Source organism: Simochromis diagramma, unplaced genomic scaffold (genome assembly GCF_900408965.1).
Source record: "Simochromis diagramma unplaced genomic scaffold, fSimDia1.1 OVJJ01000026.1, whole genome shotgun sequence".
Lineage (NCBI taxonomy): Eukaryota > Metazoa > Chordata > Actinopteri > Cichliformes > Cichlidae > Simochromis > Simochromis diagramma.
The window spans coordinates 4,434,610-4,454,979 of record NW_024386985.1 but is presented as its reverse complement, the minus strand read 5'-3'; the positions used below and the strand labels follow the sequence as shown (position 1 = coordinate 4,454,979).

At 39.9% G+C, this 20,370-nt stretch overlaps 1 protein-coding gene across 3 annotated transcripts in view; it reads right to left on the bottom strand.

Moving 5' to 3' along the window:
• The window catches only part of LOC120738733 (LIM domain containing preferred translocation partner in lipoma), a 183,657-nt gene that overhangs the window by 70,349 nt on the left and 92,938 nt on the right, over positions 1 to 20,370 (bottom strand). The window lies entirely within an intron of this gene.

The window sequence follows — 20,370 nt, the reverse complement described above, 5'->3', positions numbered from 1 at the left end:
GAAAGTAAAATGAACTAAAAGCACTGAAATGAAATCCTGCTCAGTGCCAAAATAATACAACAGATGTATTCTACAGCATTTCACTGACAGCGTAGTTTACGCTCAATAAGTATCCACCCTGCTTCCCGACAGTCAATTATACGGCTACCTCGACAGCAGAGGCTCTACACTGTCCATGACCACCCATAATCTATGGCTAATAAAGCAGGCGGGGTGGGGATAAATTGTTTGGCAGAGGACGTCGTGACAGCAGATTGGCAAAGGCAAATGACACTTGTGCTGACTCCAGCTGCTTGGACGGGAAAGATTTTAAATCACAGAGATTTGTGGCGCTGGCGTTCCTGGGAAGAGATGCCTGTAAAGCAGCAACACAACCCGGAGCTGAGATTCTCTCCACCTGAACGACTGTGGCGTTTTGATCCGATGTCCAAAGGCTACGTCTCATTTACAAGCCAAACTAGAAGGAAATATAGCAGCTAATAACAGGCAGAATAACAACACTTCATTCATATGTCAGAGGCTTCTGCCCCGAGTGTCTCTCATGTAAGTAATAATTGTTTTTCACCACGACTACATATCGGTGTCAGACATTCAGCCAGTCTAAAAAGGGTCTATCATTAACCTTGGATGGCCTTATTAGGTTACTGCCTGAAGCCAAAAATCAGAGTCAATTACTAAATTTGCAGCACTAAGGGAACAAAAATGAACACTTGTAGTCTTTAGACCCTTTGCAACCCGGTTTGATGAGATGTCTTCTAAAATGGGGCAGAGCAACAACTCCAATCGATTTCCCTTCAAAGTTGATCAAAGCCGGCTGCACAGAAATGTCACGCGCCATTTTCCCCACACTGCTACACTTATGTAGCAATTCTATCAGTGAAACGTATACAGTACCATGCTCCTTATGATGTCCACAGATGAAAAAGAATTCCAAGTTTTGGTAAAAGCATCAACTTTGTCTAAATCCCATCTAATCTAAGTCAGAGGGGAGCCCCTAAGGAACCATTAAAGGATCCAGAAAATATTTCCTGCTCGCACTAGGATTTCTGTCTCAGTGATTAGAGCTGATGTTTATTTAAAAAGTGAGTCTGAGTATGTATGGAAACATCTTCCCTATGCCCTTTAGGAAGTGAAATTACTTCATTTAAATGTTTCATGGGTTTTAAATACTCTAGATTATTCATTTATCTTTAAGGCCTTAGAACCTACAGTAACATTCAGCTTGCCGGGCAAAGGAAATGCAAATTGGCCCCCTCAAAATAATTACACTGTCATGGTACATTTTCCACAAATTACATTAAGAGAATAGATTCACTCTTTTCTGAGGGTGATGAAACTGCTCAATGCACCAAATCAGAAAGAAAAGTCTGTGCAGGGTAAAAGATTTTCATATCGACTAAACTCTTTTTACGTCTTGACCTGCCAACCTTAACGAGGCCAGTCGGAGGCACTATCAGTGCATCGAAGGGAAGCGATTGACAGGCAGGATCTGAGACTCTTTGTATTGATAATACTGAATGTTATTAGCTGGTAACATTTATAAAGAGTATTTATTTTGAGCAAAAATGGGTAAAACTGCAGAACACTGACTCAATTAGAAGAGCACATTCTTGTGTAGGCTTTACAATTAAAGCCCGCTCATTAAGCCATAATTATCACCACCTCTGCCTTATGCTGTTGGGCCTTCGTGTCCCATCAAAACAGTTTCGATCCACCATCCTGGTGTCCTATATGGCCTGTGAAGTTTCCCAGGAGTCTCAGGAAACCAGACATTAACAGCAAATCCTTTAAAATCCTGGAAGGATCTGATTTTTTCCAGCACATCCTCCAAAGACCTGCTCCTGTTTGCACCTGCTCTTTTCTCCCAAATGAACACACTATGAGAACTGACTCTTATGCCATGTAACATAACTCAGAACATGACATATCCCAGTATTAAAATGTTATAATGCTTGGGCTCATCACTGTAAATCAACTAAAGATCTATATGTCAGCAGTGATGATGATGATTATCACTGCTAACCCCATACTATCACAGTATGCAATATGTTTGGGGTTTTTTTTTTTGCTTTTGTTAAATAGTGTTGAAATTCTTGGCTCTCTAGTAAAAGAGCACGATGCAGCATCTGCAGGGATGAAGATGCTGTCCAGGCTGGTCATAGGGAAGAGAGGGGAGTGAAGCTGTCGATGACCCTCACCTTTGGCAATGAAAGGTGAGTGAAAGAATAATATCTCAAATATAAACTGTGGAAATAATTCTGCATATAAAGATGTCTGGGCTTTGTCTTGGATAAAAGGTTGAGACCCCTCATCGCTCAGTGTTATGGATGGACAGATGGATATATATATATATATATATAAATAAAAAAGAGCCTAACCTGCATACAGTATTGTTCAAAAGTCTTGAGCCACCTCTCATGACCTTATATTTTGCTACGAAAATGAGAAATAGGTGCAGGGATTTATTGATTTATTTATTTTTGTAACAGGCTGCTGGTAACAAAATGCTTAAAGATACTATTTAAAATATGTTATTTTGTTTCTAAGTTGTCTGCTATCTGTAAACCCAACACTGGTTCCTCCCTTCTGTTAGGTGCCTTGGTTCATAGGTCAGTGTTAAGTGGCTTAACAAATGTTTGAAAATGTGCAGGTACAAGGACTGAACTGAAAATGAGTGAAAAAGACAAAGAAAAATATCATACCTGCAGAAAGCCTGGAGAACTATTGCTCAACATCTCTTTTAGAAAGTGTCGCTCCTTGCAACCAAATGATAAAGAATAAGGGGGGTGGCTCAAGACTTTTGCACAGCTTGGTTTTTGGCACTAATAAAGTGGGACGTCCCAACTGTATGCAACCTATGATTAAAGCATTAGTTCATATCTGGAAGTAATGCTTATCAAAGTGTTACGGCCACCATGACAAAAACATTTGCTTTGTTTCCTCTTCATTAGAGAAACCTTTTAAAGAGATTTCTTTCATGTCTTTTTACTACTTTTTGCAATTTTTGAGTAAATCACTGCAGTACCACAAAGCCCTCTCTTTGTTGCACAAAATCCCGGTGTTGCATATAAAAACAGACCTCCCTCGTACTGAGGTGATAATTTGATATACAAAAGAGCTGCATGTGAGCACAGTACAGTATGCACTATTACAAATCAAAACTTGCCAATGCTTTGTTCACTAAAATAAAATTTCGGATTTTATTATCACAATTAAAATTCCACTAAAGCTGAAAAATGATATTACCTGTTTTTCACATCCGAGTGTGGACATACAAGCAGCATCACTGATTTCTAAACACCCTCACGCCTTCCTCCCCCTTCTGCCATACACAAACACAACATACAGACTTTAAAAAGTTTCCCCGACCCCTTCAGAAAAGTTAACCCTCACTCTACACTGTAATTCAGACTGACTTTGCAAACAACTTAAGTGTGAAATTTCACAGAGACTCTCAAGAAAGCCTTTTGACACATTAAAAAAGATTAGGAGAGACTATACAAGCCTTTAGGGGGGGCTGAGTAAAACTGTTAACTTTGCATTTCAAACCACGAGGGTGGGGGATTTTTTTTTTTTTTTTCTTTTTTCAGCAAGCTTGGGGAAAACCCCTAAAGAGAGAGAAGTTCTGCATCTTTTCAGACTCATCTAAGACCTTGGATATTTTTCTCTCAACTTTTTTTCTGTCTCTCATTCGTACAAAGAAGCTGCTCCCCCCGTTTGGCTCTGCTGTCCATTTGCATCTGTCCTTTTCAGCAGTTACACTATGACCATGGAAGAATTCCCAATCAACACTGATGCGTGCATTAATCTTCCCCCCACAGTCAGGCACAACAGGCACATTTAACAGTACAGTCATGAAATTGGGGGTATCAATTCTCTTCCTAAAATAGTTCCAGATAAGGCATATTAAATATGATTAAATAATGTGTCTGTGGAACGTGGCAAGACCTCTAGCTCTTTTGGGTTATCTCACTCTGTTTGCAGATAACACATATACACACATATAGGGAATGTTTTGTTCTGTGGATCGTTTATCTGCATATCTAATTCTGCTTTCGCCCCTTCAAATGAGCCCCGCTTTTATGAGTGAATATTTCAGAAATGCTTCTATCCTCGCCTGAAATAAATGTTGAATTGATAAACTTTATCGTGTCGCATCTTTTTCTCTTGAAACACTACCACTACAACTGGTTACTGATCACTTTGTAGACACGAATTCAATACTCGTGTCCTTTGAGAAAGTAAGCAGACTACTGCTGCTCATATTAACAGCAAAAATAAAACAGTATTGGGGCATCAGCCAAATGTGTTTACAACATCTACGACTGCTTCTTGCTTATTTTTAAGGCATCGCTACAGCAGGCAGCTCCGCATATTTGACTCGGCATATTTTCACGCCAGATTCAACCCCCGAGGAGTGTCCATATCTTCCTGGTCCTGAACCGCTTGCTAGGCTTGTTAATGTGTACACCACTACACTAAATCAACTGAGAAATTATTTTCTTTAAACAATTTATTTAAATACTTAATTATAAACCTTCTTTTTACATTTACATACATGAAAAATATTTTATTCCCTTTATCTGGTACATGTTTTTTCCCCCTGTATGTTGTTTGGCTTCTTAAAAACCATCTTGATAACCTTTTTCGTCTCTGCTGGTTCAGTGGCATTGCTGCAGAATTAGATCCAGCTCTATATCGCAGTAATATTAGAAGAACATATTAGTTTATATTTTCCTTTTGCATATTCTTCGGAAATCCTGATTTCTATTAGAGTTGTGAAAACTGGTCCTACTCACTGAAGAGATTAATGTAAAAATATCAGATTCACAGATCCAATAAAAAGGGCTATGAGTGATTTCAATGAAAAATAATAGACAATATACGCTAATTAGCATTTTCTAATACTGATTTTCCATAAATTATGTTTAAATTTATGTTTGAAGCCCATGAGGGGAAAAATATTTATGCAAAATTTTGTAAAACTGAATTATTAACCAAGCACTTGCTCTAAATATTAGATCCTTGTGTCTACACGTTCAAAACCTGGCAAGTAAGCAGCTAATGTGTACATTTTAATATAAATAAATACATTCTCGTAGTAGCTTTCAATGATTGAAGATAGTCACTCACATGCATGTGGTAAAGGAACAGCTGTCTGAACAGACATGCAGCAGTTTAAAAGACAATGATTAAATGATTAATGGACTGAGGTAGGGCTGTTCGATATAACGATATATATCGGATGACGATATAAAAACGTCTATCGTTTCATTTTACGCTATCATTTGTTTTCTGGTGTCGCAAAATAAACTGTTTACGGCAATATTTTTTCATCGTTTTGATGGTCACTGTAGTGGCTATATTAATTTCTTAAAGTTCTCTCTTTCTCTCATATTTAATATAACCACACTACAGACGGGCAAGCGCCTGTTTTCATGCGTTGTGGTTAGCAACAATGATGGTAAAACCCTCGCGTGTCCGCTTATTTATTTTCCACATAAACCTTTCACAATAAAGCTCAAGATCCTGTTGAGACTTTTCAAAATAAACTGAATCACGTGAAAGAGCAGATTATTTACGGATGAGAAGCAAAAAAGAGCCGCCAGGTGCTAAAAAATAAACTTTAGGCTCAAACGTTAGAACAGGCTTTTCCCCGCAGCACGCCGTGTAATAAATACTCACAAATAAAACGGCACCGTTACAACTTATGTCTAAAAATGTATCGTTTCATGCATCGGTTAAAACACTCGACTCCAGCTACATGACGCGCAGCTGGAAACACTTCACGCAAGTCGAGCTGCCCGAGATTCACAGAATTTTCAGAAAATGTAAAATTTTTGTGATTTATATCGTTATTGAGACGATAGATGTCTTATATCGGGATATGAGATCTTGGTCATATCGCACAGCCCTAGACTGAGGGTTAACTATGTTTTTATAAAGGCATACAGCAAATATATGGGGTGTGAACTGACCTAGCAATCTAGATGATTTATCATTTTATCTTTAGTCAATAATTAAAAGAAACAAACAGGAAAAAATACATTATTATCATCTGGTGATGCATTTTTATGTGCAAAGGTGTTTACAACAGTAATCCTAATAAACAAATTCAACTTGCAGTTTATGGAGATTCTCAAACGACAGCATTCCTAATGTGTTGTATGAAATTTGGATTAATATAATACAGCCACACTTCTATTTTTAAGGTTAAGGAACTGTTTTCTTTTCTATTTTTCCCATTTACAGTAACTAATATCAGTCTGTGGAGCTCCTGTACAAACACTTTTGAAATGCACACAGACATACAGGCAGCTGTAAGACATGACATGGAGAATCTATGCTCTTACCACCAAGACAACCTAGAGACGTTGTAGTTGAACATTAAGTCCATGTTTCAAAATTCATGGTTATGTAATCCCCTAAAAAACTAGGTTTCAGGGGGAAAAGTATGTAATATTTCTAGGATGATGTAACAACATCATACAAAGTAGGGCGTATTACTCACTGATGCAACTGAAAAATCATTTTCGGGAATACTGTGTGAAAAGTTACCGATCGTGGCACTTCTGCAGGCTATCTTTACAAAAGAGGGAAATGTGTGTTTTGTAGCTCTCGCACAGCAGAAACTAATTGTTTCATTCACCTCCTGCAGAACTACAGGCCAGCCTCTCACCACACATCTCTGACTCATCTCTGTAATGAGCTCTTTGTGCACTTGTGACCTCTCCCGCTTCGGGAGAAATATTCGGCTGTTGAAAACGTCCATCGCTTACAGTGTGTCGATGTCATCAATCCCAGAGATGGCTGTCTTAGAAGCTGCGCGCGCTCGCTTGTGTACTGTAAGCTTGCACGTGTTATGGGGTATACAGATAATGCGCGATGACAGCAGTTGACGGTAAGCCTTTTAGCATTGGTATTCGATGATGTAAAGAGGCAGGTTACACACACTGTCACAGCTTCCTGGCTCTAAGTAAATTTGTCATTGGTTCACCCTGTTAATAAAAGACAAAGGGGTGATACTACACAGTTTATTTGACTAACGAACATTGACGGAACACACAGAGCGCCTGAAGGCGTGCGCCTCTCTCCACAGTTGGCTGCCCCTGTCAAAATTCAGAACCTGCTGCCAGATTGACCTTAAGGTCAATGGGTGCCACCGGCACTGTGGCGACATCATTGTTCCATACTGCAGCAAAGCAATCAAAGAGAATTGCAGTGTATAAAACAAACAGAGGAAAATCTTAGACACCAAGAAACCCTATAATTACAGCACTGGAGCGTCGTCTCGATACAGTCCGATCAGCTCGGGGAGATGAGCTGAAGAACAATCGCACACTGTGTCGGAGCCCCGAAGAGCAAAATATCCATTGCAAAAAATAGTTGCCTACAGCCTTGACCTTTAATAAGGAATAAGAGGCTGGCTAGCATACATACCAGTGTCATGACCAGTGACAGCGGCACAAGCTGGAAACAACTGAGGCTAATATTACTGAGCTGTCACCTCTGAGCAGAAAAACATTTTGTCCTCACAGCTTGAACTGCTTATGTGTAAAACGCACATTTGTTTGGCTACAATTTGTCCTTAAAGGCATAACAGCAGCCAGCTACTCGCGTTCACTCTGACTGACCTTTTTTGCTACTATAGTGTCACTACATGCACTCTATTGTAAGTGTTCCTCAATGAAAATTTAGAGCCAAGTTTGCCACTGTGGTCACAGTCAAAGGACGTAAAAGGCAACAAAACAAAGAAGAAGACGGCGGGAAACGACGAGGTGATGGGAGGTGAGTTTGGACTAAACCTCAAGTCAGACCCTGGGGTTGAACCTGAGGCTGAGAAACGGTCGAACAATGGTGTTCTACACCAATCAGCCACAACTTTTGAATAATCATTAATCATCTCATTAATGGGTGGGTTAGCTCACGGCATCACTCGTACGAAAAAAAGAAAAATGAACCAAAGAGTCCAATCTGAAAACGGAAAAGTATGAAACAGTGAAAATAAGAGATTTTTGGACAGCATCCAGAAGCAGAAGAGTCACAAACACCCCCAATGACAGAATTAATGTTTCAGATCTTGTGTTTCTTACAATATTCTGACACATTTATTAATATAGCATTTGATTTGTTATTGTTCTGGCACCTCAAAAGCAACTAAATGTGGAAAGGATGAACAGCACACCTGAGGGGATTATACAAATTCCCACAAGATGACTCCAGAGTTTGAGCCTAACAAGAGGAAAGGTCATAAACCCTATCACACTGTCAAGGAGCCGAGGTACCACCGCAGAGGTCTATAGTCGATATTTTCTGAGATCGCTCAGCAGACGCCACGATCAGTGGGAGATTTGGGAGCAAGCAGCGCGAGCCTATCATTCTGCCATGTTGTGACAGTGAGTGCCAGACGCAACGCTCTGCCTGTTGAGAGATGGGAGCGTCACAGTATGGCTTGACTGGCACAGTGTGAAGTAAGGCCTCCTAAGGGCACTCATGTGGTAAGATCCATCTCAGCAGCATTTCAAGCGCTCGACTTTAGCTGAACTGTCAGCACACTTCAATAATGCTCATCTGTTTTGTATGGACATGACAACTTATTATAGAGACATCAGGATATCTGACAATGAGAAAAAAAAAACGCAAGCAGAACAATGCAGCGCTGTGGCTTTTTCGGATGAGTGACGGTGCCTTTCTATTTGGGATTTCACACAGTGTTAGCCAAAGAGATGAAACATACTGTACCTGCCAGCTTTTTAAATAAAAACACTTTTTCTGTGTGGGGCAGTTGGAGAAATAGGGCACACATAAAAGCACATAGAGAAAGAGAAACTTCACAATTATAATTTACAACTGAGGAATGCAAGGAGGTCCTACTTCTCTGACATCATCACTAAAAACAGCCATAATGCTCGGGTCTTATTTTCTACAGTTGACAGGCTAACAAACCCTCCTGTGTCAGTGGCAGCTGAACTTCATTCGACCATGGCCTGCAATGACTTTGCCAAATTCTTCACTGAAAAAATCCAAAAAATTAGACAAGCAATTGGTACATCAACAGCAGATCCAGGATATGTACTGTGTCCACCAAAAAAACTGTTTAAACACCATGAAACAGTTTCACCCGATTAACAGCAAAGACCTGGAGGACATCTTAGGTCAACTGAACTCCTCCTCCTGCTGTTTAGATGTCCTGCCAACAAGTTTTTTCAAAAAGGTCTCAAAGACTTTAGAGTCAGACCTGTTACAGATCGTCAACTTTTCTTTATTATCAGGTGTGTTTCCAGAATCACTAAAAACTGCTGTAATCAAACCTATACTGAAAAAGGACAATCTTGACAAGACACAAATGAACAACTACAGGCCGATCTGAAATCTCCCGTTTTTAAGTAAGATCATTGAAAAAGCAGTTTCTCAACAGCTCAATTACTTCTTAAAACAGGATAACTGCTACGATGCCTTCCAGTCAGGTTTTAGACAGAACCACAGCACTGAAACCGCTCTGACCAAAGTGTTTAATGACATATGTCTGAATACAGACAGTGGAAAAATGTCAGTCCTAGTTTTACTGGATCTCAGTGCAGCATTTGATACAGTTGACCACAACATATTACTCAAACGACTGGAGAACTGGACAGGTCTTTCAGGAACTGTACTAAACTGGTTCAAAACATACTTAGAAAACAGGAAATACTTTGTATCAATAGGTAACTTCACATCTGAGCAGACAAGTATCACATGTGGAGTTCCCCAAGGTTCCATCTTGGGACCCCTTCTGTTTAACATTTACATGCTTCCACTGGCACAGATTATAAACAACAACAAAATAAACTATCACAGCTATGCAGATGACACACAAATATATATCACAATGTCACCAGGAGACCGAGGCTCTGTACAGGCTCTTGGTAAATGCATTGAGGAAATCAATGACTGGTTGTGCCACAATTTTCTCCAGCTAAACAAAAACAAAACTGAGGTAATAGTCTTTGGCGCCAAAGAAAAACGATTACAGGTCACCAGAGAACTTCAATCTATACATCTAAAAACCACAAACCAGGTGAGAAATTTGGGTGTAGTGATGGATGCAGACCTAAACTTAGAAAAACACATTAAGACAATAACAAAGTCAGCTTACTATCACCTCAAGAATATATCAAGGATAAAAGATCTGATGTCTCAACAGGACCTGGAAAAACTAGTCCATGCATTCATCTTTAGTAGGCTTGATTACTGTAACAGCATCTTTACAGGTCTACCTAAAAAATCAGTCAGACAACTACAGCTCATTCAGAACTCTGCTGCTCGAGTCCTCACTAAGACCAAAAAAGTGGACCACATCAGTCCAGCTCTGAGGTCCTTACACTGGCTGCCTGTCCGTCAGAGGATAGACTTTAAAGTTCTGATGCTGGCCTATAAAGCTCTGAATGGTTTAGGACCAAAATACATCAATGACCTCCTGACCCAGTATGAACCATCCAGATCCCTCAGGTCATCTGGATCCGGTCTTTTATCAGTTCCCAGAGTTCAGAACCAGACACGGAGGAAGCTGCATTCAGCTTTTATGCTCCCTTATATCTGGAACAAACTCCCAGAAAGCCGCAGATCAGCTGAACACTCAGTTATTTAAATCCAGGTTGAAGACTCACCTTTCTCAAGCTGCATTTGATAAAGCACCAAATCCACACGTTAAGCCTTAAATTCAAAACTTAACATTTAACTACTGATTTATCTGTTCTGATTTATCTTTTTTGATTTTATATACGGTGTTTGCTTGTTTGTTGGTTTGTTAATGTAGTCTTTATTTTGCTTGTTTTTAATCAATTTTAAAATATCAGCTTTTTATTGTTCTCTGTTTCTAATGTCTCTGTAAAGCACTTTGAATCACCTTGTTGTTGAATTGTGCTATACAAATAAACTTGCCTTGCCTTGCCTAATACTGCAAAAAATTACAGCAAATTTAAAATTGGCTTGAGCTTGTCTTTTATTGTGGACCTACTGTATTTGTTTTTGCTTATTTTCTGTATTAAATATACATATATAAACAGCTTCAATGGGACAGGCAGAACAGTTGTACACAAATGCAATCAGGTGAAAGATAGTGAAGATAGTCGCACGTATGACTACTTTATTAGCATTTTAAAGCCCTGACTTGTTCTTAAACCATCTTCTTGGGAGCCTATCCCAAGGAAGAAATTGGTAGTGACAGTTCAGATAATGTTTTGACCTTAAGTTACTTTTATTCATTAATCCACGTTCATACTTTACATGACTGATAATTTAGATGGTTGTGAGTGCCCTCCAGGCTGCTAGCTTAACATACCCGGACAGACAAACTATGCACTATGCAGCTGAAAACTGTAAAAACTGGAAACTTAGATTTCAGGCTTCCAAACATTATATACTGTATATTCTAGTGAAGGAGTAATCTAAAAGGTGCCTCTTAAGAATAAGCCATTGCTTGCAGCTATACAGTACAATAAAGACTTTAACCAAAGACCCAGCAACTACTTCTAGCATATATGCCTATACAAAGTAGTGTATAGGTATATATACCTATGACTTCATTATGATTAAGCCCCAACATTTGCTTTGATTTTTTATTATCTTATTTTATGTTCTCATATAAGCTGGTGCGTGAAAACAGATAGCAGTAGTGGTAGGATAATAAAGTACATTAAAAAACATTATGGTTGCATATATTGTCTATAAATAAATAAAAAATCCTGATGTTTAGGACCAGTGGGGTGTGAGCCTAAACCCATTGAACCACTGGGATAATAAAACACTGGTGGAAACCTTTTAAACCCACAAAACTGTGTGCTCCACTTTCTGGGGACGATACTCAACATGTAGATCAAACAAACTTCTGTCGAGAGAAGTGAAGAGCGCAAACAGCATAAGTCAGAGAGCCCTCAACTTATCGGGTGACAGAAAACAAGTCCAGGGTCCAGTCATTTCTCTTTTCTGAAAGGCACCACCATGATCAGCAGTCATCGTTCCAGACAGCACCAACATTTGCACGCTAAAGTTCCCTGCATGCGTGGAAACAAAGAAACCGCTTCGCTGACTGGTTTTTAATTGAGGTGGAACCATGAGTGTAAGTGAGTCGCACAACCTTGCTCCCAGAAGCTGTGGCACTGCCAGAGGGCAGCCTAGTAACAGCTGAGCATCTCTCCCTCTTTGAATCCATCTGGAAAGATGCTACCTCAGTTAAAGCACCGCACACCAAGACACCATCAAACCCCTCCTGATGCAGCATGGCAGAACTGGGGAAGTTTACTATGGGGGCAAGTGTATGTCATTTAGTGAGCCCGGGCTTTCAATATTTTATTCATCGCGTTGCACATTATTGTTTCACAGCGAGTGGAGCCATCAGACGGGGAGAGCTTTTTAATTTCAACTTAAATCTTATCATAACAGACTGAATCAGATCAGAACGAGCTGCTGCTGCTGCTTTAATGGAGAAAGCACATTAGAATTTAATTGGGACAAAAATGTCACTGCTTATTTTGGGGGGGAGGGGACTGGTTACTTAATTGGTTATACAGTGGCTAACGAGTAAAGTACATTAGTGCTGTGTACACATTTCTCCTCGAAAAGAAAAAACATGTTTGCAGACTATTTGTTTGAACTTCTTTCATATTAAAATAGGACTCAAATGAAATGTCTTTGAGCTTCAGATATGACATTTCCTATTCCGAAAGTCAACACATTTTACATTTTACAGCATGTAACAGGGATTAGAAACAACTACAGTAATTACTGCCTGCTGTTGGCGGACTAGGTGACACTTTTTGCTTCTGTATTTTCCCTTGTGTCTGTGCGTAGTAGCAGAATATGCTTTCTATAGTCAGCCAACAGCAGGGCACCAAATCTATCAATCTCTGCCTGTGAATGCAATCAGTGTGAGCAGATACACCAAATAAATCAGATTTGACAGAGTGCAGATATGTGGATTTTAAAATATCCTTAAGACAAGAAAGTTATACATTTATTCTTATATCCATCCACCATATTTAGCTTTGATGTCAAGGCACGCATGAGAGTTGAAATATTCTGCTTTCTTCTGACAGTTTACAAAATAAACTGGATGTTGAAGAATCTCAGTAGGAGGGCTGCTGATTCATCTGATTACTAGAAATGCACCACAGGTCAGTGTGAATTAGAGGTTACAGGAGAAGCTTCTGCAGCCTCCACCAAAGCAGTGGTGCTGCTCTGGTGCTTGATAAGCACACTGTTTTGACACTCATCTGGGCCTCCTTGTTAACTCCCCCACAACAGATCTGATGTGCTTAGACAGGCCTACGCTGCATATTAGCAGGGCTGGTTGGGCTCAGATTTCAGTGCATTTCACTTGCAGGACTTAGCATGAACACACTCTCCTGTGTTTCCTCCGATCACCGCGCCAAATAAAAACAGTTATTAAAGATTCAAACAAGGTTTCGAACAAGCAGTAAGGCAGTGATGGAGCGCAAAAAGGTGGCCCAGTGGTGGCTGCTTGCTGTATTCAAAAAGCAGCAATTTCATTCTTTAATTCTAAATAGTGTGTTGGTGATCATTTTTTAAATTAATGCTGCACAAATAAGGTTTACCATAAAGATCTGCACCCCCAGCAGCTCCACCTGGGCTAACACCCTAGGTCATGACTATTCAACTAAAAAGTTAGTTGGGCCAGATTTTCAAACCGGGGAATTTAACTGGGCCAGATATTTTTTTTGCAGCCAGTAAGCAGCAGATCATAATCAATTTCAAACTGTATTGAAAAACAAGTAATTTTTTATTCTTTTTTCCCCTGTAAACCTGGTGACCTCTCACAAATTCACACCAAAAGGTCCATTTAAAAAAAGGGAGCTATAACCAAACTTTTTTTTTTTTTGCACATTTCAAACAATAACAAAAAAACATTTCGATAATTCCCTTTCAAATTAAAATAAATATTTTGCTGACCACTCACTTTTCCTCCCATGGATGGACCCCATCCGTCACTAGTATATCCGTCACGCTTCATATCAGACCATTTTCCTCAAAAAACCCTGAAATCTTCTCAAACATTATTTCGCCAGCTGTGTGTGTCCCTCTAACGGTAGTAAACCGAGCAATTTGCCATCCAAAAAACGGACATATATGCACAACTGTGCATTATCAGTTCTGTCTGTGAACCCACCTTCTGCCATCCTGACATTACATCAGTTTTCTTCAGGTCATGTAACAGCATTTCAAGCCAGAACTTCAACTCTATGAATATTTGAACTGTCTGACAGGGGTACGTTTTTAATAGCAGATATCACACTGACTTTCATTTTTTCGTCACTTATCACCGCATCCACCACGGCCAGCATGCAGTATTTCACCGTTTCAGAATCTGTGAAAGGCTTGCTCTTCTTCGCCAAGATCCAGCAAACAAGAAGGGAAGCTGCTGCAGCTCTCTTGGGCTGTACAGGACCCTCATGGTAGTACAAATCCGGTTGTAAGATTATTAAACTCGCAATTAAACTGTACTTTTGCAGCCCTCTCCTGAGATTGCTCTGGAAAGTTTGTGCAGGAAACATTGGTGTTTGTCATTGTGGTGCCTTCGTAAGTACCGCAACACACTCACTGCAAATTAAACACATAGGTTTGGCATTTGGATTTGGCGGTAAAATGAATAAGTATTTGTCAGTCCAGGCAGGGTTAAACCGAAGGTTTTAATTGTCAATTTTACGCTTTTGGACTGAGAAAGACATGCTGTTGTTGCATCATACATTATGATGATAGTTTGATATGTTTACATCACGGTGCATTGTGGGTTAAATATTGCTAGGCTACTAGGAGTGTTGCATTCACAGTCTACACTACGCTGTAGGAATCTTTAATTTTTTTTAATTAATTAATTTTTTGTGTTTTCTCTGTGTTTCTGCCAGGACCACATGCGGCCACTCGCAGGTTGCTTCTGGGCCGCATGTGGCCCGCGGGCTGCCATTTGAATAGGCTTGCCCTAGGTTTTCATACTCATCCTGTCTCTAACTTCCAGCAAGAGCTCGGTATGGTGCAATACCCAAGCGCAATTCATTTTAAGGGGCCTAGTTGATAGCTACTTTGTGCTAACAAAGCGGGTAACTGAAGCAGATAACACTGGCAAATTTGTGGGAAGATCAGTGGTTCCAGTAAGCTAATAATAATAATAATGGATTGGATTTATATAGCGCTTTTCAAGGCACCCAAAGCGCTTTACAATGCCACTATTCATTCACTGGTGGAGGCAAGCTACGGTTGTAGCCACAGCTGCCCTGGGGCAGACTGACAGAAGCGAGGCCATATTGCGCCATCGGCCCCTCTGGCCAACACCAGTGGGCGGTAGGGTAAAGTGTCTTGCCCAAGGACACAACAACCAGGACAGAGAGCCCGGGGATCGAACCGGCGACCTTCCGGTTACAGATACGCTTCCCAACCCCCTGAGCCACGGTCGCCCCACTACACTATATGGACAAAAGTACTGGGCCACCAACACATTAGACCTACAGGAGCTGCTCAGACATGGAAACCTATGCTGTGAAGCTCCTGGCTCACAGTTTTTGTGCTGATGTTGATGCTAGAGGAGGTTTGGAGCTCCTTAGTTATTGAGTCAGCAGAGCACACGCTACATCTATGACTCAGCACACGGCAACCTCGCTCTGTAACTTCATGAGCAGTTGTGGTTCCTAAGCGCTTCCGCTGTGCACTTTGTAGAATATCTAGGTGGAAATGAATTTAACGAACTGGCTTTAGAATGCTGCATCTTTATATACTTTTAGTGGTTTCAAACAGTGGAGGTCAGACGACAACACGACTCTTGGGCCTTAAAGTTTAACATCTTTTATTCTTTGTTACGTATTTTGTTTTTAGATATATATTTTGGCAGTTTTAGATGTCCCTGAACTTTTCACTTAGAACAGTGATTCTTAAAATGTGGGCTGTGGTCCCTCAGTGGACCATGAAGCTATTGCAGTTCAGCAATGAGGTGTTTCGAGGAGAAAAAAAAAGAAAAACAAAATTTTTAATTTTCGTGTTTCTGATTTAAGCTAAAATATTTAACTTTAAAAAGAAAAAATAATTAAAAAAACAAAACAGCAGCTATCTGAAAGTAAAAGTATTAATGTCGAGCCCACCTCAACAAGCAAAATCTTACAATTGGAAATGCCAAAAATGGCTTGAAGTGTGTATATGCAAAAGAAAATTCATTTGAACAGCATAGCCTCTTTTAGCTTAATGTACAGCCTGACAGTCATGCCCACAGAGGACAGTGTGTCTGTATTATGAGTATATTACATGGAAGGCTCCAATCTTATGAGTAAAGATAAATTAAATTCATTTACAAGGATGCTTTGCTGCTATAGATTTTATGTCAGTGATTGTAACCTTGTTAGAGAGCTCTGGAAGGCAAAAAACCTGTTGTATAATAAAATATGACATCTGATTGGTTCTACAAAGCAGCACGCTGGTGTTACAAGAGCGACTGCATGATGTCTGACTGCAGTACATACCTATTTTTGGACAGAAGACACTTTGTCCTGTCACCGCAAGAATAGCAAAGGTGTAAACTGATCAGGTTTAAACAGTAAAAATATTCATTTTATCACTTTGTTGGCTACAGTTTACATTTTTCAGAAGTGAAGAAGAAAGAGAAGTGAAGCCAGTGAATCTGTGCACTGTTAATAGAAATTATTTCTAATAAACAAAATTACACTTAAAGCAACAAATCAGTGAAAGAAAATTAAAGAAATTCTCTTTTAATAACATTAAGATGCTTTTGATTTCACCAGGAATAACAGAAACCACTAACTCGATAAAGGCTGAAACATTATTATCAGCGTTTCCTTAATTTCTGCTGTCACAGGATAAAGCAAGCAAACTGCAGCACAAACTTAGTTAACTGTGTCAAATAACAAATGGCATCTAAGATGGAACTGGAGAGAGAACAAATGGGAATTATATAATGATCACATTTCATTACCCACTGTTATGCCACAGAGAATACCAACTAAAGCAAACAAAATTGTTTTGATGTCTGTGAAGCATCAGTGCCGGCTGAATGTTCGCAGGAATGCTACTTAGATTTTTATGAATGAGCAGCAACGTCCATTTCAATTTCATCTGGGAGGCGAGCACACATAAGGTCCCCTCTCTGATTCCAAATTTTCCGTCGGGAGGGAAGAGTCCTCTCCTAGAAGCTTGAAGGCAGAGCGCAGGGTGGTCTATTGATTTTGGAGTGCTGGCTGTGTGATTGCCTGTGCACAGAAAGCTTAAATCAAGAGCACTCGTTGCTCTTTTGCTTATACAAGTGGAAGATTACTGTGCAGCAGTTGTACTGATGCTGGAGTACGAAACCTGGCCCATTAAACACACACACACACGCACACACATACACCAGTGTTATGTTGTACATAATGCATTGAAAGAGCCTGAGCATGGACTGACAGGAGCAGCTGGGTAGGGGAAAAGGTCAACCTGAGTTAATCAGCTAGAATCAGCATCAGCTGAGTAGAAAGTAACTCTGTCTGTGTGTGTGTGTGGGTGCACATGTGCGTGCATTGCAGAGTGCTCGTATCTCTGGAAAATAAACAATCAAATAGAAAGCTAAATCTTTTACACGGCAACCGCAAAAGGGCATCATGGTAGCAGAGAGATGTTGGAAAACTCTGCAAAACGTCCGACGTGAAACATTTCATAATTAATACATGTCACAGAACGTATGCGCACTCTGCTGAGACACAGGTGGTGTGGCTTCCCACCCATAACCCCGAAATCTCGCAGCAGATTATGATCAAAATAAACGCGCAGATCACATCTGACCCTCACAGGTAGAACCAACACGACAGACACACATTAGTTAGTACGACATTGGGAAGCTGGCCTCTAACAGAGCTGTAGAGGTGCACATCAATTTTTCAAGTCATGTTGACAAAAGCTTTCAGACCCCTGTTAATACACACTGCACGGTTTTTCTCTTCAGGAAAGGTATGCACTTATCATATATTTTATTTAGGAAAAAAAAAGGCCAGCAGCTAGAAGCTTCACATCCCAGAGATGTGCTTCCTTTTATTACACGTGTACGTGTGGGCACCCGTGCATTGTAAGTATGACTAGAAATCCTTATGTGTTTATAAGAAAGACAAAGAGAATAAAGGAAACACAGATGCTTTGTGTTCTCCACACTGTTAAAATTCATGACCTTGTAACACTGACAGCTAACAGCACGTAGACTATAAACAGTATATTGTAGGGCTGCAGTCTGAAGGTCAGCTCTTGTATACTGTACAGCTTTACACAGAAGAATAGAGAAAATAGTTATACTGTTAACTCCACTGTTAAAATGTCTGTTTTCACATTTCAGGAAATCTGAGTATTTTACAGCAAGTTGCCAACTTTCATATACCAGTGAATGACTTTTACCAGTCATTTCGGTGAAACAGATCTCTGATCAGCCCAAAGGCAGAGGTGTATTTAATGTGGAAAGACTCATTTTGTGACTTGATTTTAATGCCACAATATTAGCCCAAATAATTATTTATAAATTAAAAGCTCCAATTGGCAGATTTATGTAAAAACAGCAACTTCAGCAGCTACCTTTGTGATGCTTACAGGTCAGCAATGGCACCCAAGTATAGAAAAAGACTGTGGATCTTCACACTTTGTTCTTTTGGGGGTGGCAACGATGAGATGAGAAGGCTGATGTCACTCATGCCTGTTCCTTACATATTCACAAGCTCTGTTGGTGGAAGGGCTCTAGTTACATATTATAGGTAGTCATTGTTTTTAATAAAAACCACTGATAAGCCCTATAAACTCTGTATAGACAGGCCCTTTTTTAACTGATTATTTTCATATACATATATATGTTTTGTTTTTTCCAAGCAATTGCAGATAATCCATCTGATTGCCTCAGCGGAGATTAGGGTGCCATCACGTAGTTCAACCCCTGCCTTGGTACACCTTTAAGTCTATCAGAGAGAGATCATCATTCACAGTCAAATTCCTGACCTAAAACATGAGAGTCTGGGAGAAAACCCAAGAACCCGGAGAGAACCCAAACAGGTAAAGTCCACAAAGAAAGGCTTCAGCAAGCCGGTGGATTTGAACCCAGAACACGCTAACCGCTGTAAGAAACGCAAGCTGGAACAGTAAAATTTGAGCTGACTTGCAGACTGGCAGAAATGCAAATGAAGTTCTTTAAAATAAAAAGCAGAGTCACTTATGCAACAACAGAAAACAACTACAAGCATCGATGGTCTTTAATAATTCATAGAAAAACTACCTGCCAACTGGCACGAGCCATGCACACTAAATGGAAAGATATGGAGGGGGCAATAAGTGCAGAATTTCTGCCACAGAAGTTGTCAGCCTCAGCACTGTGACTTCAACCAATAAGAGGATGGGATGGGGCAGTGACACTATCAATCCACATCAACTGTTTAACCCTAAAACCAGCAAGAGAGAACCATCAGTCACATACAGCAAAGAATGACAATCAATGTTGAAAAGTTAAAATAGTACTCATTACTTCTTTTTCAAGATGTTTTTATAGCTTTAGAAGAGTTAACAGCAAAAACAGGCTATCAAGATTTCACGGTCAGGACCAGCAGGGGGTTTAGTCTTAGGCGGGAACTCAGATGGGCTGCCAGCCCACTGAAAGAAACCAAAATGTCAAACTACTCCTTTAAAAAAAGTCTACCAGAATTAACCAAAAAAATTCCATCAATCTATCTTCTTCCAAATATCCAATTCAAGGTCACGGAGAGCTGGAGCTAAAAAAAAAGTAATACCAGCTGTCGGGCTGCGAGTTAGGGCGAGAAGCGGGGTACACGCTGGACAGGTTGCTTTACACTTTACACAGGTTGCTTTACACATATGCATGCACGCGCATCAAACTGTGTCATAGAATCATCAGAAATAAGATGATGGAGTTTTAATGTACAACAACAAATCGACTCAACATGTTTAAAACGTGCCAAAAAGAAAATCAGCTCGAAAGAAAAATAGTGATTTCTCCACAAAATGCCATGTTTTCATTCATTTTTCATCACTTTTTACCTTTAAACAAGGTTCTGTTATTTATGCCGTCCTCTTCTGCAATGTGTTAACTTGTGGAGCTCCAGCAGTTATTTATCTTAACAGCAAATTTTGCTTTTTGCATAACTAAATGAAAAAAGTCAGTAGAATTTAATTTTGCAGAATGGTTCAAACCGGTGCCACCTCTGGATGAAAACTGAAATATAGCATACAATATTATCAAACACGATGCTTGTCCAGTACTACAAAGACGAGTTCTCGGAAACCTGACAGAGACGAGACAGAGACCTGCAGACGTCCCGATCTGCTCAGACTCTGAATCGTCTTTTTACCTTGTTTGTACTA